Source organism: Lissotriton helveticus (genome assembly GCF_964261635.1).
Source record: "Lissotriton helveticus chromosome 1_1 unlocalized genomic scaffold, aLisHel1.1 SUPER_1_unloc_19, whole genome shotgun sequence".
NCBI classification, from domain to species: domain Eukaryota; kingdom Metazoa; phylum Chordata; class Amphibia; order Caudata; family Salamandridae; genus Lissotriton; species Lissotriton helveticus.
Genome location: NW_027611658.1, coordinates 476,146 through 484,261, shown reverse-complemented (window position 1 = coordinate 484,261; position 8,116 = coordinate 476,146). Strand labels below are relative to the sequence as shown.

Here is an 8,116-nt window from a genome sequence, read left to right as displayed (position 1 = left end):
ACCTAGAGCACTGAATGGTGGTCTGTTGCCAGTTTAGATAGCGAAGCACTGCTCTAGCCATATCATGATGGTGAAGCGACTCGTAATGTGTACAGCTACTCCAAAGAGTGTCCCGGGGCAAAGCACAGGTCAGAAAAGAAAGCAAATCTGTTTGTTTTCAACATGGACAAAAAGCCAAGTTTTCAACCTTTTTCAAACATTTTCATGTTGCTAACAGCTCAAAGCTGAAGAGGGAGTTTGTTCCAAGCTATGGATCCCAAATAGACACGAGACCTTCCTCCAACTCTCATACCGGCCTCATGATCAAAGCTGGTGTTGGACGCTTGTTTATACAGCAGGTGGTTTGTCAGTTTTGTTGTCTTGGTTTTGTTGAGGTCATTTCTTCATCTTGGGGTGTCGAGGTGCAGAGCTCAGACTCGGACACTCACTGAATTGCCTTTGACTGCGTCTTCCTGGATCTGTCCTCTGCCTCTGATTGCACTGAAGTTTTTGGAGCTCCTTATTTTTGATAATTTTTGCAGGTTTGATGTGTTATCTTCATTATTCATAATCAATCCGTGCATTTAAGGCTTATTCTCTGTTGGATGTAAAGAAATGCAATATTACTAAATGAAAATGTAATAGAATGTGAATACACAATATTTAACCAGCTGGATAAGACATCTCTTCTCTACCATATTTGAAATTTAGTAAGGAACATTTTACCATACATGGATATTTCATTAAAACTGTGGTTGAACATGTCACCTCTTATTTACTTCTGAGAAGGCAGTGATTTACCATTGTTCCAGAGTAAATTACTAACGAAAGGGCACCTACAGAGCACTCATGTGCTACAGGTAGAGTTTTGGGTAGATACACATGGACAAGATTTCAATTAAACAGAACAGATTGTGGAAAAAGAGAGGAATCAGGAAGCGCTGCCATTAATTCAGTTTCAGGAAGTATCTACCAAAGGTAGCTCTTCAGGAAGTGTATAACAAAGGTAACTCTTCAGGAAGTATATAACAAAGGTAACTCTTCAGGAAGTGTATAACAAAGGTAACTCAGTGTATAACAAAGGTAACTCTTTAGGAAGTATACATGATCAAGGTAACACCAGACATCTTCTTCCACAATGCTTTCATGTTCACACTGGATCAGCTCAAATGTCAACTTCCGCCTTTACCTTGCAGCTCATTAAGGGCCTTACTACGAGTGTGACGGCTCTCATGATCGCCGTACTCATGGTTGCAGTCCTAATGCCACCATCCTGGCGGACTGATCGCCGTATTATAATTGTGGTGGTGGACCGCCCCCCCCACCAGGATCAAGGATTCCGCTGTGGAGGCGGTCTGCAAACACCCTGAATATGTTGGCAGTGCCAATGCCGACATCGCCAAGCATATTACGGTCTGCATATCCACTGCCCTTTTCCTGGCGGGGACCCCACCATGAAAAGGATTAAGGACATGCAGGTAAGGGGCCCCTCACAGGGCCCCGGCCGATTCTGCTCCTGGGGTTGCATGCGGGGGGCACATGTTGTGCCACCCCATGGAATTGAACCTTGTTCCTGCACAGTGTGGCATGCATGACATGGTGCAGGAACGTGCTGCAGGCACTCTTAAGGTGGTGGTATGCTGTTTAGGCTCTCTAATGAGCCTAATACAGCCGCCGAGAGAACGCAGCTGCATCGCCCACCCACCCTGGATTTAGGTCATAATCCGGCGGCGGGCTCTCAATGGGCTTGGCAGTTTGCCTGGTACCTCCGCTGTGGTAGTCCCATTGGAAGACCGCCACATTCGTAATAAGGTCCTAAGTCACCTTCAACACATTTTACAGCCCTCCTGGCTCAAGCATTTCTGGATCCTTCTAACCTGGAAGACTGGAGCATTATCCTGACTTGAGGTGGATTTTCTATCAGCGTAATATATATCCATCTCCCTTGAACTATTGACGGATTCTGCCCTGAAAGACAACTTAAAAAGTGAGTCTTTAGTTCTTCCTAAAGTAGGTAAAGTTAAGATCCTGTTGTATTTCAATCAGCAGCTCCTTCCAGGGTTTTCTGTAATATCAAGCATCCAACAGATGTGTGCATATAAATAATTGGTTTTGTTTTTCAACATTTACAAGATATTTGACTTATTGTTGTCTGTCTGAAGGCCAGGATGATACTTTGAAACTCAACAGGGCTTTGGTAGAGCGAAAGGGGATGTCGATTGTTCACAGGTGAAGTCACATTCCTCCATTCCCATATTTCTTTTATCCAGGTTTACCTCATTCCATGTCCTTCAGCTCCTGACTCCCCTCGGTCTGTGTACTCACTCTACAGGGTTCATTGTTGGGTGAGGCAGGACACACACTTGAAGCAAGCACACAGCAGATGCAGATAAAGGCCTGATAGTCAGGAGGCCGTGGTTGGCAGTACGGAGCTCACAAGCTTCATTTCAGAAGCTCGTCTGGGAGGTACTAACTGAGGAGGCGCACAGGAAGGTGCCTATTAGCTATAAACAGAGGTAGTGCACAGGTGGGTGCTTGTGAAGTATAAACGGAGGAGGTGCACATATAGGTACCTATGAGGTACAAACAGAGCAGGTGCACAGGTAGGTGCTTATGAGGTATAAACAGAGGAAGTGCACAGGTGGGTGCTTGTGAAGTATAAACAGAGATAGTGCACAGGTGGGTGCTTGTGAGGTATAAACAGATGAGGTGCACATATAGGTACCTATGAGGTACAAACAGAGCAGGTGCACAGGTGGGTGCTTATGAGGTATAAACAGAGGAAGTGAACTGGTAGGTGCTTCAGTGCCTCTGGGACTATATCTGCTCCTAGGCCCTCTTCCTATAATGCTGGTTCTCGCTCCTTCTACAATACTTGCTGCAGACATGGGGCCTGATTTAGAGTTTATCTAACAGGTTATTGCTTCAAACATGACAGATCCCGTCCGCTTTATTACAATTGCCACAGAATATAATGTACTTTTAATAGGGTGGACGGGACATCTGCCACATTTATGACAGAATAAACCATCCGCCTAAATATAAATCGGGCCCCTGGCGGACATTGTGTCCAGTGTCTTTTCAGTGCTGGAAAGCATCCATTGCATTAACGGCACAGTATTATCTCACCACTGCTGTGACTCGCAGTCATAAGGCCATTATGAATGGTCTAAGATGTGTGCCAGAATGCCTGTGAATAGTTAAGCATGAGCGTTTAGGAGGGAGATGGGTCTGTATGATGAGCAGGACTAGGGGGTTTTCCAGGGCCTGTGAATAACCATCATTACTGTTTCTCTCTTGGTGTCAGTGAGCTTGACTGTGTCCCCAGATGAGTTGTTTTGCAGCTTATCTTATTTATGCTCAAAGAGTTGGAGCTTTTAGGACTAAGCAGCTCTTTCAACAATGTTTGAAAACAAAACTAGTCAGATGATCGCCACCAGGTGTACATGTTTTGCATGTGTAGAATCACACACTAGTAAATGCAGCGCACTCATGCTTCACCTCGTCATTTTGTGAATGAACCCTAACTTGTGAGTAAGTGAAAATTCACAGACGCCAATCTGACTCTTTCTGACACTTAGAGTTTCACTTCAACAAAATGCTGCAGTAACTCTCCATCCAGGGTAGGAAGAGAAATGGATCACCCTCTAAAAGTGGTGGCGAGTAGTGCTATACGGTACATTGCACCATTTATGCGAGAAAAACTGGGGAAATGGTACAAGGCACTGGGAAAATGGCATGTGATGACAATGTGGCATGACCTTCCCACTACACGTGCTTTTACACTTTTTTTGGGCTGTCTGTGTCCAGTTTATCAAGGCTCAGGGTCTAGTTTCAAGTCAAGAGATAGTGCAGGATTAGACTAATTATAATGTCATACATTCCAACAAATGCCTTTACCACGTATGCCTTTACCACGTAACACCTTTACCACGCAAGTCTTTACCATGCATATGCCTTAACCACGTAACACCTTTACCACGCAAGTCTTTACCATGCATATGCCTTGACCACGCATAATGATTTACAACAATGGCCCTGCCATAAACCACCTCAAAATGACTTTATCCAAAGGACGATCAGCCGTACTCTCCCTCCGTGTGCCACGAAGACGACAAATCATTGTCCAAGGGCTCACTACTGTTTTATTCATTCTATAATGCAGCAAAACCCAACACATGATGCCTACGCGTTTCGGCTCACGCCTTCAACCGAGCAACCCAGTATACCACAACCACAGTGTTATTAAAACAAACATCACATGAACACTACACATTTACGGTCTCCACCTAATCACCTATTACACGTTTAGGGATATACTGCTCCAATTCCCCTTCTAATTCCTCATTTCGCCCACATTGTCACACAGAAATGTTGGCAGTTTTCAGTGTTAAAGTAAAAAGATTCTCTATATTTCCAGATTTCATATTTATGGTGAGGCAGATATCTGCTTTTACCAGCCCCATTTGAACTAAAGAGATTATACGTAATGAGGCTTACACGCTGGCTGACCTCCAGACTGTCCTGGGGCTTGTCTTTATGGCTGCTCCACCTTCAATTCTCTGTGGTTCGCAAGTAACGTTCCCCAACGAACAGGGCTCTTAACACCTTAATATCTCGGTGGGATGGTGTACTTGCTTGCAGCACATACAGGAGATCACCATATCTAATTAAGTTGGCCAAACTTTATGACAAGGCCTAGAACACAAGCAAAGGTAGTGGGCTGGGCAGCTTCCCGTACTTAGCTGTTTTCATATTCAGTCCTGTAAAGCACTGCCATGCTCCCTGATGGAACTTCCCGCCACTGACGGGCTGATAATCATTTTCAACTCTAAAGCAGATGTATTTCACGAATAGAACAATATCCAACAAGACGTCACTCTTTCAAACAGCATCCCTCTCGCAAATAACATTTGTTCTCCAGCAAGGCTAGGTTACAGCAGTAGCCAGTGTGTCAGGGGCTCTAGTCCAAGAAAGAAATTCCCTCTTTGACCCAGGTTAAACTGTGAAATACAGCAATAATTAGGAGTTCAGTGGGCCCTGGTGGCACTGCACCTGCTGCACAAATGGAAGCTACGCCTCTAGGTTGAAAGTAGGAATGGAGGAAAAACAATCCGTGTTTGGGATAAATGTGATTACATAGAAAAATGCGGTTGTGCTCATGTCATTTAATAAGTTTTTTAAATTGTAAGGCAGGCTTGGGGAATACCTCATTAAAAGATGCTTTCTATCTTCTACGGCAGAAAAGGGTGTACCCACAAAGAGATACACATACAAAGGTTTGCTCAGGTCCACAAACACACACACAAAATATGAACAGACAGATAAGAGTCGGCGTAGTTGGCGGAGTACCACTATACCGAATTCTGTGGAATTGATCAAAAACTCAGTGAATTCTGCTCCGCAACTCCATTCCATCTCACCACAATTAAGAAAATAGAATCCTCACATACCCTTGGGAAAACGACAAGTAACATTATTACATGCTAAAATGCATATAATCATCTCATAAAAGTGAAAATGAAAATACAGCAAGCAGTGAGAGAAGTGATGATTTTGGGGTCCTCCCTAACGCAGGGAAAGGACCAAGCAGATCATGCTGAAATGATTTGGTGGTGGTCCCAATCTCCTAGGACCACCCCAAGCACAGGTATGGGAAAAAATACGATCCCAACCAAAGGCCCTGCAAAGCATTATGGGACGATATTCTACAGTGCAGTGAATATTATAGTATCCAATATCAAACCCTCCCCAGGGGGCAGGCTCTCAGGCTCAGCTGAGAGCTAATACAATAATATTCACTAAACTCTAGAATCTTTCCCCGTAATGCTTTGCTGGGCCTTTGGTTGGCATTGTATTTTTGCCCATAACTTTGCTTGGGGTGGTCCTAGGAGGATGGGACCACCACCGAATCATTCAGCATGACATGCTCTTTGTATTTAAGGCATCTGCTTGCCCTCCCCCTAGGTAAAGGGTGAACCCAAAATCATCACCTCTCTCATTGCCTGATGTTTTTCAAAGTTCACTGTTGTGAATTGGTTATTTGCTTTTTTTAGCATGTAAAGGTAAAGTTAATTTACCAAAGGGTTGTGGGTACAGTAGGTAACTCCATTGCGTAGCAGAGTGGGAATTCTTGCATGAATTCCGTGTTTTCAATAAAATGCGTAGTAACCCAATCGCCGCAACTTCCGCTAGCGGAGCGAAGTTTATTGCCCAGCGTTACACAGAGACAAATAACCACCCACATTGGTGCATATAACAACACATAACTACAAATAGAAACAAGCATTTGCAATGCAATAGGTCTCGCATTAGGCAAGTATGAGCTATTGGTACTGTAAACGACAATTTTTTGTAATATGTGTTGGCTTTGAAAATATATAAATTAATAGCATTGTTATTTACAAAGACAATAGCTTACACTTTCCTAATGCTAGTCCTATTGGCTATGGCAATGCTTGTTGGTAGCAAGCAAGGACAGTGCTGTTGTGGTGATGAGTGATGCTGTTGTGGTGCTGAGTGATGATGTGGTTGGGCTGGGTGATGTGGTGGTGTATTAGAGTGATGTGGTGGTGTCCCAGAGTGGTGTGGTGGTGTCCCAGAGTGATGTGGTGGTGTCACAGAGTGATGTGGTGGTGTCCCAGAGAGATGTGGTGGTGTCCCAGAGAGATGTGGTGGTGTCCCAGAGTGATGTGGTGGTGTCCCATAGTGATGTGGTGTCCCAGAGTGATGTGGTGGTGTCCCAAGTGATGTGGTGGTGTTCCTGCGTGATGTGGTGGTGTTCCTGAGTGATGTGGTGGTGTCTGTGAGTGATGTGGTGGTGTCTGTGAGTGATGTGGTGGTGTCCCTGAGTGATGTGGTGGTGTCCCTGAGTGATGTGGTGGTGCACCTGAGTGATGCCCCTGAGTGATGTGGTGGTGCCCCTGAGTGATGTGGTGCTGTCCCAGAGTGATGTGGTGCTGTCCCTGAGTGATTTGGTGGTGTCCCAGAGTGATGTGGTGGTGTCCCAGAGTGATGTGGTGGTGTCCCAGAGTGATGTGGTGGTGTCCTAGAGTGATGTGGTGGTGTCCTAGAGTGATATGGTGGTGATGGTGGTGTCCTAGAGTGATATGGTGGTGTCCTTGAGTGATGTGGTGGTGTTATGAGGTGTGCAGCAGTGTGAGGCGTGCAGCAGTGTGAGGCGTGCAGTAGTGTAGGCGTGCAGCAGTGTGAGGCGCGCAGCAGTGTGAGGCGTGCAGCAGTGTGAGCATGCAGCAGTGTGTGGCGTGCAGCAGTGTGAGCATGCAGCAGTGTTTGGCGTGCAGCAGTGTGTGGTGTGCAGCAGTGTGCAGCATGCAGCAGTGTGAGTAATGCAGCAGTGTGAGGCGTGCATCAGTGTGGGGCGTGCAGCAGTTTTAGATGTGCAGCAGTGTGAGGCCTGCAGCAGTGTGTGGCATGCAGCAGTATGTGGTGTGCAGCAGTGTGTGGTGTGCAGCAGTGTGTGGCGTGCACCAGTGTGTGGTGTGCAGCAGTGTGTGGTGTGCAGTAGTGTGTGGCGTGCAGCAGTGTGTGGCATGCAGCAGTGTGTGGCGTACAGCAGTGTGAGGCGTGCAGCAGTGTGAGGCGTGCAGTAGTGTAGGAGCGCAGCAGTGTGTGGCGTGCAGCAGTGTGTGGTGTGCAGCAGTGTGCAGCATGCAGCAGTGTGAGTAATGCAGCAGTGTGAGGCGTGCATCAGTGTGGGGCGTGCAGCAGTTTTAGATGTGCAGCAGTGTGAGGCCTGCAGCAGTGTGTGGCATGCAGCAGTGTGTGGCGTGCAGCAGTGTGTGGTGTGTAGCAGGGTGAGGCGTGCAGCAGGGTGAGGCATGCAGCAGTGTGTGGCATGCAGTAGTGTGTGGCTGCAGCAGTGTGTGGTGTGCAGCAGTGTGGCATGCAGCAGTGTGTGGCGTGCAGCAGTGTGTGGCATGCAGCAGTGTGTCGTGCAGCAGTGTGAAACGTGCAGCAGTGTGAGGCGTGCAGCAGTGTGAAGTGTGCTGCAGTGTGGTGTGCAGCAGTGTGAGGCGTTCAGCAGTGTACAGCAGTGTGTGGCGTGCAGCAGTGTGTGGAGTGCAGCAGTGTGAGGCATGCAGCAGTGTGCAGCGTGCAGCAGTATGAGGCGTGC

General features: G+C 46.7%; 1 long non-coding RNA gene across 1 annotated transcript in view; it reads right to left on the bottom strand.

Annotated features, from left to right (window-relative positions):
- Positions 1-375: 375 nt before the first annotated feature.
- The window catches only part of LOC144805695 (uncharacterized), a 98,710-nt gene continuing 90,969 nt past the window's right edge, over positions 376-8,116 (bottom strand). Inside the window, exon 3 of the long non-coding RNA XR_013605577.1 lies at positions 376-577. This is a non-coding gene — a long non-coding RNA (uncharacterized LOC144805695). The remainder of the gene's footprint in view (positions 578-8,116) is intronic.